We start from the raw sequence: 10,163 nt of genomic DNA, 5'->3' as shown, positions 1-10,163 counted from the left end.
AAAGAATATATCTAAAGTTACTCCACCCAACATGACTGAAAGGATAGAGGAGTTACTAAAATAGGTAGCTCAATTGAATTAGAAAACTAAAGAACTGATGAAACAAAAAATATCTGATTCAGCCTAAGGGATTCAAAGAATTCATTATTTATCAACATCGAGAAGAAAAAAAAAAAGAAAACATTCTCTCTGAAGAAGATGATAAATAAATGAGTAATAAAAATTCAGAACAATTGCCTTGTAATTCATACCACACTAAAAGTATGCAATAGTTCAAAATGGTATCTCAATAGTGGTTGCTCCAGACATATGACTGGTGATTGGACCCAGTTCTATAATTATTTAGAATTTGATGGTGGGTCGATCACATTTGGCTATGGGAGCTCAGCTAAGATAATTGGACAGGGTACAATAGTCGGGCCAGGGTTGCCCAAAATTGAGAATGTTCTTTGCGTAAAATGATTAAAGTACAACCTTCTAAGTATTTCCCAAATCTGCAACAAAGAACAGTTTGTCTCATTATCTAAAGATATATGCAAGATCTGAAATCTCAACGGAAAGCTAATCATGAAATGTCTTCACACTAATGATAATTGCTATGTGATAGATAGCATAAGAGACAGTGCCCCATCCATGAGATGCCACATGGTCTTAGATACTGAGTCCAAGCTATGACATCAAAGACTTGGACATGTACACTACAGAATTTGGCCAAGCTATACTAAAAAAAACTTGCTGAGAGGACTACCTATAATTAAAAAGAAAGAAATGATTGTATGTGGTGATTGTCTTAAGGGTAAACAAATTAAAGTTGGACATAAAAAGACAACCACCATAGCAACCTCAAAAGAACTTGACTTGCTACATATGGATCTAGTGGGTCCCACCAAGGTTGAGAGTCATAGCAAAAAGAAAAACTTCTTAGTAGTGGTAGATAATTACTCTAGATTTACTCGGGTCACTTTTCTTCGGGAGAAATATGATGCATTCGATGAATTCTTGAAAACGACTAAACAACTCCAGAATGAAAAGGGATATTATATCAAAAGAATAAGGAGTGATCATGCTGGGGAATTTGAGAATGAGCGATTCCAAAAATTTTGTGATCAAAATGGAATCCAACAGGAATTCTCAGCCCCAAAAACACCACGACAAAACGGCATAGTGGAAAGAAAGAACCGGGTGTTGCAAGAGATGAGCTTAGTAATGCTTAATAGCAAAAACATGGTTAAAAGATTTTAAGCCAAAACTATCAACACCGCCTGCTACATAGTGAATCGAGTATATCTTAGAGCAAGAATAAACTAAACTTCATATGAGTTATGGTGTGGAAAACCGCCTAGTGTTAAGTATTTTTGTGTCTTCAGTAGCAAATGTTATATACTTAGAGATAGAGAACACCTAGGTAAATTTGACTCTAAAAGTGATGATGGTATTTTTCTTGGGTATTCACTGAACAGTCATGCTTATATAGTATATAATTTAATGACACTTAATATTTAAGAAACTATCAATGTAGTTGTTGATGACCAACCTCATGATGATAATGGTCCTTCAATTAATATAGAGGATGATGTGGAACCTTGTATAACAAACAAATCTAATGACAAATCCATCTCCTCTCCTGATCCTCAGTCATCTAGTAATATACCTTTCATTAAGGATCATCCTCCAAATCAAATCATTGGAGATCCTAATGAAGGTGTAAAAGGTCGATAACAACATGAGGGTATTTGAAGTCATCTCTGCTTCACCTCAGAGATTAAACCAAAGAATGTTGTAGAAGCACTACAAGATGAATTTTGGATTGCAGTCATGTAAGAAAAACTAAAACAATTTACAAGAAATGAGGTGTGGCAACTAGTTCCTAGACCAAAAGACACAAATATTATTGAAACCAAATGGATCCTTAAAAATAAATCTAATGAACCTGGGAATATAGTAAGGAATAATACAAGACTCGTAGCATAAGGATATTCTCAAATCAAGGGCATTGATTTTGATGAAACATTTGCCCCTATAACTCGTCTCGAGTCTATTCGAATTCTCATGTCCATTCCATGTGCGCTTAAGTTTAAACTATTTCAAATAGATGTGAAGAGTGCTTTTCTTAATGGTATTCTTGAGGAAGAAGTGTATGTAGAACAACCAAAAGGATTTCTAGATCCTAAATCCCCTCATCAAGTATAAGCAAAGCTCCCTATGGTCTTATACAAGCACCCCTAGCATGCTATGAGCGCTTAACACAATTTCTGATCAATCATTAGTTTTATAAAGGGAGTGTTGATAAAATGTTATTTACAAAGAAGACCGGGAATGCCTTACTAATCGCCCAAGTTTATGTAGATGATATTGTATTTGGTTCCACATGTGAAGTTATTGCTAATGATTTGTTGAACTGATGAAATCTGAATTCGAAATAAGCATAGTAGGCGAGCTAAATTATTTCTCGGTTTATAAGTTAAACAAATGGCTAACACGATTTTTATATGCCACTCCAAGTATGCAAAAGAATTAATAAAAGGATTTGGACTTGAATCTGGCCATACTCATCGTACACCCATGAGAATGACACTCAAACTTTCTAAAGATATTCATGGTAAGAGTGTGGATCAACACTTGTATCGAAGTATGATAGGAAGCTTACTGTATCTGACTGCAAGCTGACCTGACATTGCATTTAGCATAGGTGTTGTTGAGGGTGAAATATTGCATATTGGACCCCATTTATATCTTGGCTTTATGAACATAATACTGCTTAATGACTTATTTTACTCATGTTTATGTTGCAAGGTGAATTAGAGAGCTTGGATTGGAAAGGTGCTAAAAGCATAGATTTGACACTTAAAGATCACCAAGGCAAAGAATGGATCTTATGAGACAAAGATTGAGGAATTCAAGGTCCCAAGATTCAAGAAAACCATGTGGAGAAGGAATGAAGCTGAAAGAACAAGTGCAGAATACACATTGATTATGTCATCGAGCATCGTTCAATGACATTAAGGACACATTCAATTACATCGAACATAGGTCGATGACATCGAATTTATAAAGGAAAATTGAGTTGGTCGCTAGATAAATTTAAGAGGTTTTTCGATGACTCGAGAACTTGTTCGATGACATCGAATTTTCTATGGAATTTCAACAAAACTCGCTCGACATATTGGGCACCATTTTCGATTACTCGAAGTACTGCTCAATAACACTGAAGGTCTCTTCGATGACATCAAATTTATTGAATAAATTGAAATAACTCGTTGGACTGTTTGGACACATTATCAATTCATTAAACAATATTCGATGACATCGAAGGCCTCTTTGATGACATCAAAGATAGGTTCGCTGACATCAAAGGTTGCAGAGTCTGAATGAAGCTACAAAAGCATAGAAAAAGCACATATAAAAGACACTGACATCGAAGCCTATTAGATGTCATCGAATGGATCGCGCGAAGTTACATAGAATGTGTAAATTTGAGGCAGTTTTTGGATTTTTCCATAGAGGTGTGAAAGGAGGTTTTGCACAACTATAAATAGGAGTCCCCATGGCACCCCTGGGTATGATCTAGGGTTTGAGGAGTGGAGAAAAAGCATAGAGAGCCATCGTCAAGCGTTCTTCTTCTACTTTCCTTAGTTTTTCATGCTTTCTTCTAGGGTTTTAGTTCCGATCATGTATATGGTTGGCTAAACTCGGGGTTGTGAATAAGTTTGTGGCGTGATGGGATGTTTTCTATTACTTTGGTTCATGTTTAAGTTAAACTCTCTTTGATTCTAGTTTTATATTTAAGAAATACTTTCAGTTTTTAATGGTTTGTTGTGACTCAAATTACAATAGATCTGCGATAGCTTTGAGTATCTCTTTTCATGTTTTGAGATTGTGAAGTTAGTCAATCCTATTGTTTACCATCGTGCCTTGGGCATGGTTGGATAACAAAATCCCTTGTAGTCCTCATGATTCTCTTATATTTGGTTATGAGATTGGTATATCCTATTGTGAGCTATTATCTCATAGGCATGGTTTTGTGATGGAATCACTTCCAGTACCCACACCTCTCATCCATTGAGAATTAGGCCAAAGGAAGTTCAAATTTATTTTTACTTTGATATCTTCCAATTGGATAAGATGGGGCTCTGATTCCAATTGTGTCCTTGAATCAAGCATAGATCTCTCTAATCTCTACAAGTGGATCCTTGGAAACTGTAGTTCTCAACTTTGAATTTCTTAAGTTTTAGTTAAATAATTCACAATTACTCTCTCTACACTTTTAGATTTATGTTTACATCTTCTTCTAGTTCTACTTCTAGTTGTTTTCAGAATACTCACAAGATTAGTCCCTGTGGAATCGACTTCGGTCTCATTGAGATTATTACTGCATCGCGACCCTACACTTGGGATTGTGATTAAGTTTTTGGCGTTGTTGTCGGGGATTAACGATTGCATTTTTCTAAGATTAATTAGTTTTAGAATTCATTTAAGATTAGGATTTTTCTATTTTCTATTTTGAGGATTAGGGTTTTATAAATTATTTTAGAAACTAGCTTAGCTTTCTAATTCTAGGTTTAGAAACTTTCCTTTTTCTACTTTCTAATTTTAGAATAGAAACTTTCCTACTTTGGTTTTTTTAGAAACTAATTTTTTTAAACTTTCTATTTTTTATTTTTAGAAACTTTCCTTTTTTATTTTTTAGAAACTAGGTTGCTTTCTTTATTTCCTTTTTAGAAACTAACTCACTTTCCTTTTTCTTTTGCAGGATCCTAACATAGAACCTTCTAATTTGGTAACTTCTTTCTAATTCTCTCTCTTTTTATTTATAGATCTCTACTCCCTTCTTTTCTCTATTCCCTTCTTTCTTTTAGGTTTAGGTTAAAATCTGAAATTGAGGGCTGAGGGTTTTTCATGCCCAAGTAGGTCTGTAACAACACTCGACGTCTTTTGAGTGAATGAGGATTGGTTAAGGAGTTATTTATCCATCACAGGATTACACACCACTCAAGATCCTCATAGTTAATTGAGATCATGGCTGCAAATCAACATGTAAACCAACTGGTGAATCAGCTGCAACCTCGAGTTACGAAAGTCTAAGATGAGAATGAGGTGCACCATGTATCCCCACCTTGTACTTTCCAAGATTACTTACAACCGGCGAGCGTGAGCACCCCTTCTTATATGATTTTTTCAGGAAACACAGGAAACATGGATATCAAGCCTGAAGTAATCTAACTCCTTCCAAAGTTTCTTGGACTTGAATCTGAAAGTCCATACCTACACTTGCAAGAATTTGACGAGGTTATAGCCACTTTATACTTTCCTAACGTGTCTGAGGAAACAGTCAGGCTGAAACTCTTTCCTTTCTCCTTAAAAGAAAAGCTAAGAAGTGGTTGCACTCACTACATCCGCGATCTATTGACATATGGAATGACATGATAGAGTTCATAAAAAAATTCTTTACATACCATAAGACGAACACCATTAGGAAGTCAATCATGAACTTCGCCCAAAAGGAAGATGAAACATTCTTCCAATGTTGGGAGCAGTTCAAGGATCTCGTCAGTTCATGCCCACAACATGGTTTTGAAACTTGGTGCAAAACAACTTTCTTCCACGATGGATTGACATCTTCCATGCCCCAATTCATCGAGACAATGTGCAATGGGGAGTTCATGAACAAAAATGTTGATGAGGTGTGGGATTACTTTGACAAACTTGCTGAAACCACACAATCATGGCACATCTCCCCAAAATATAGCACCACATCTAAGCTTACTCAAGCAAGGGAGAGAAGTGGGATATACTTGCTGAAAGAGGATGATGATATAAAAGCTAAAGTGGTCAGTCTTGTAAGGAAGGTCAAGGCCATGGAACTTAAAAAGGATAAGACTAAGGAGGTTGTTTGTGGTATCTGTGCTTGCAATACACATACAACTGAAAATTGTTCAATGATACCTGCTTTTCAAGAAGCACTGAACGAGCAATCGAATGCCATGAACAACTACCAAAGACCTTTCAATGGACCCATCTCTAACACATACAATCCTAGTTAGAGAAATCATTTGAACTTTTAGTTAGAGGAATGGAGAAATTGTTACTTCTCAAGGAATCCCTAACCAATCCTTGAATCAAGGGAAACCTCAAGAGGATCCGGTTTGGAAACATGTTCAAAACCAAGAGCTTATCAATTAGAGTATATTGCAAACCCTTCAAGACCTTTCAAAGGCCATACAAGGGCATGAGACAAAAAATTCAATTGGGGAAAAAGGGACTCTTCCAGCCCAACCTTACCCCAATATGAAATAAGTGATCAAAGCTCTTCAAATTAAATGAAGCCAGCTAAGTCTATCACCACCCTTAGGAGTGAGAAGATAATTGACAAATATATTCTGGTAAGGGCTGAAAAGTCTAATGAACTGAAAGTAGATGAACCTGATAAACTTAGTAACACTCCACATGGATTAGAACCAGAACCTCTGAGCAAACTGATTGCCCCATTCCCCCAACGGTTGATTACACCAAAACCTCTCTCTAACTCTCAGGACATTCTAGAGGTGTTGAAACAAGTTAAGGTCAATATTCCTCTCCTTGATGCCGTAAAATAAATACCTTCACATGTTAAATTTTTGAAAGACTTGTACACGACCAAAAGGTGACAAAGTATCAAAAAGAAAAATTTTCTGACAGAAAAAGTGAGTGTCATCCTAAAGCAAGAAATACAAAGATCCCAGTAGCCCAGCCATTGCTTGTGTAATTAGAAATTATCGCATTAAGCACACACTTCTTAACTTAAGATCAAGCATAAATTTGATTCCTTACTCGGTCTATGAATAGATAGGTTTGGGTGAATTGAAACCACCCGAACCACATTACAACTTGTTGATCACTTAGTTCGTGTAATGAGAGGGGTAATTGAGGATGTGTTAGTACAGGTTGATAAATTCTACTACCCGGTAGATTTTATTATCTTGGATATTTAACCCATCGTGGACATGAGCACTCAAATTCCTGTCATCCTAGGTTGCCCATTCCTTCCCACATCAAATATAATCATTAATTGCAGGAATGGAGTCATGAGTTTGTCTTTTGGAAATATGACATTGGAGTTGAATATCTTTTTCAATACGGGCAAATAGGTAGAGGATGATGATGATGCCCATGATGTTAACTTGATTGATTCTTTTGTGGAGGGTAAAACTCTGATGACCTTGTTCTCTGACCCTCTAGGGACGTGCCTAGCCCACTCCCATGATTTGGATGATGATATGATTAGGGAGACGGGGGACATGATTGATACTGTGCCGATACTTGAAATTAACTGGTGGAGGCCACAATTTGAAGAATTGCCCCAAACTGATGTAGTGCCTCTACCGTCTAACCTCAAGGCACTAAAGCTTGACCTAAAACATTTGCCCTCTGATTTAAAATAAATATATCTATTTAGGTTAAGATGAGACATACTCGGTGGTGATTTCTTCCCACCTTGAGCAAGAACATGATAGTATGCTTATCTTTACTCTCATTGAGCATTGGGAGCCCTTGGATGGTCGATTGCGGACCTTAGGAGAATTGACCCTTTGATTTGTACTCATTGCATTTATCTAGAGGATAATACGAAGACCTCCCAACAATCACAATGTAGATTAAATCCAAATATGAATGAAGTGGTTAAGGCCGAGGTTCTTAAGCTATTAGATGTGAGTATCATATACTCGATATTCGATAGTTAATGGGTGAGTCCAACTTAGGTGGTTCCTAAGAAGTCCAAAATCACCATCGTAGCCAATGCAAAAAATGAACTTGTGCTGACTAGAGTTACTATTGGTTGGAGAATGTGCATTGACTATAGGAAATTGAATACCGTCATGAGGAAAGACCACTTCCCTTTGCCCTTCATTGATAAAATTTTATAAAGACTAGCTGGTCATTCCTATTATTATTTTTTTGACGGATATTCGGGGTACAATTAGATCGAAATAGCCCTTGAAGACTAAGAAAAGACCATGTTCACATGTCCTTTTAACACCTTTGCTTATCGATGGATATCATTTGTACTGTGTAATGCCCCCTCCACTTTTCAGCGATGCATGATAAGTATTTTTTCTGATATGGTGGGGCAATATTTAGAGGTCTTCATGGATGATTTCTCAGTTTTTGGTCCATCATTCATCGAATGCTTGGAAATTTTGAAAAATGTGCTGAAGCGATGTGAGGATAAGAATTTGGTACTGAATTGGGGGAAGTGTCATTTCATGGTTCGTAAGGGAATTGTCCATAAACATATCATCTCGTCCAAAGAGTTGAGGTAGATAAGGCTAAGATTGATCTTATCTCTAACTCACCTCCACCCAAGAACATATAAGACGTGCGATCCTTTTTAGGGCACACTAGATTTTACAGAAGATTCATAAAGGACTTCAGTCACCTCTCTTGTCCTTTATGCAATCTACTTCAAAAGGATATCCCATACGAGTGGACTGACAATGCCAGGAAGCTTTTACTAAGCTCAAGGCCATGTTAACCACTGCACCTATCATGCAGCTACCCAACTGGAGCCTTATTTTTGTACTTATGTGCGACGCATCTGATTATACTCTTGGGGTGGTTCTAGGCAAGAGAAAAGAAAAGGGGCCCTACATTATTCATTATGCAAGTATAACTCTAAATCATACCTAAGTGAACTACTCTACTATGGAAAAGGAACTCTTAGCTGTGATGTTCGCTTTGGACAAATTTAGCTCCTACTTGATCGGATCTAAGATACTCATGTACACAGATCATGTGGTGCTCAAGTATCTTCTCTCTAAGAATGATGCTAAGCCCTGCCTGATAAGATGGATTCTCTTACTCCAAGAATTTGATTTGAAAATAAAAGATAAAAAGGGAGTAGAGAACGAAGTGGCTGACCATCTTTCCCGCTTTGATCTCTCTGATTCCCTTAAGATGGCATATATAAATGACATGTTCCCTGACGAGTAATTGTTCAAAGTCTCTCATTCACCTTAGTTTGCAAATATTGTTAATTATCTTGCTATGGGTTTCACGCCGACACATTGGACTACGCAAGATAAGAAATTTTTTTTTACCGAGGTACGCAAATTCTTCTGGGATGATCCATATTTGTCACTCTCAGGCCTGTGGTGGTCACTTTTTTTGTTAAAAAGACCATGGCTAAAATTCTGCAGTGCGGCTTTTACTGGCCCATTATGTTCAAGGATACTCATGAGTTTTGCAAAGCTTGTGAGCATTGTCAGAAATTGGGAGCATTGTCCCATTAAAACATGATGCCCTTAAACCCCATTCTAGTCATTGAAGCATTTGATTGTCAAGGCATTGATTTCATGGGACCATTCCCTCAATCTTTCAAAAATTTATATATTTTACTCGTCGTAGATTATGTCACTAAATGGATCGAAGTGATTCCATTCTGAAACAATGATCATTAAACACTCATTAAATTCTTAAAAGAGAACATCCTTTCCCGGTTCGGAACACCTCGAGACATCATTAATGATAGAGGTTCACATTTTTGTAATAGGCCGTTTGCGAACTTAATGAAGAAATATGGCATCTCCCACAAAGTGAGCACTCTATACTACCCACAAACAAGTGGGCAAGCTGAGTGTAACGCCCTGAAATTTGGGGGTTGAGCATAACTCAGCTCCCGAGTTCCAAAACATCACTTATGCAACATAATTAATGATGGATGTATGTTGACTGTATTAGTGCATAAAACATGGAATAGATCAAGCCAAAACACAGATATAATTCAGGGATAAGTGAAGAAAGCAAGCGGAAGACTTATAGAAATATATGTGAACAAGTGTAGATCCCTGAAGTATATATACAAACCAGGTCGTAATGAAAGTGTTACTTAACAAAATTATAAGTATCAATTACATCATTTAAATTCTCAAAAATAATCCCAGAGTCCCGTGCATCAGAACAAGGCTTGCTAGAACACGTCTAAAAACTGCATATAGGAGAAAGCAGCCTCATCATCATCCATCTCCCGCTCTGCCTCAGAAGTCGCATCCACATCTACAACATCAGAACCTAAGACAGAGTCTGGTGGGTGTTTAACACTGCCCCAGAACGTGGGAGTGAGTGATCAACTCAGTGGAACAATAAGGCACTGGTTAACATGTTATCAGTTCAATCAAATAGTAATGATA

The 10,163-nt window shown here is 37.0% G+C and overlaps 1 non-coding gene across 1 annotated transcript; it reads right to left on the bottom strand.

Annotated features, from left to right (window-relative positions):
* Window positions 1-5,465: 5,465 nt before the first annotated feature.
* LOC131244934 (small nucleolar RNA R71) lies at window positions 5,466-5,572 on the bottom strand. Its single transcript, XR_009170702.1, has one exon. It is a non-coding gene; the product is annotated as a small nucleolar RNA R71 (small nucleolar RNA).
* Between the last annotated feature and the right edge of the window lie 4,591 nt (window positions 5,573-10,163).

This window comes from Magnolia sinica, chromosome 4 (assembly GCF_029962835.1).
Source record: "Magnolia sinica isolate HGM2019 chromosome 4, MsV1, whole genome shotgun sequence".
NCBI classification, from domain to species: Eukaryota; Viridiplantae; Streptophyta; class Magnoliopsida; order Magnoliales; family Magnoliaceae; genus Magnolia; species Magnolia sinica.
This window is presented reverse-complemented; position numbering and strand designations above follow the sequence as displayed.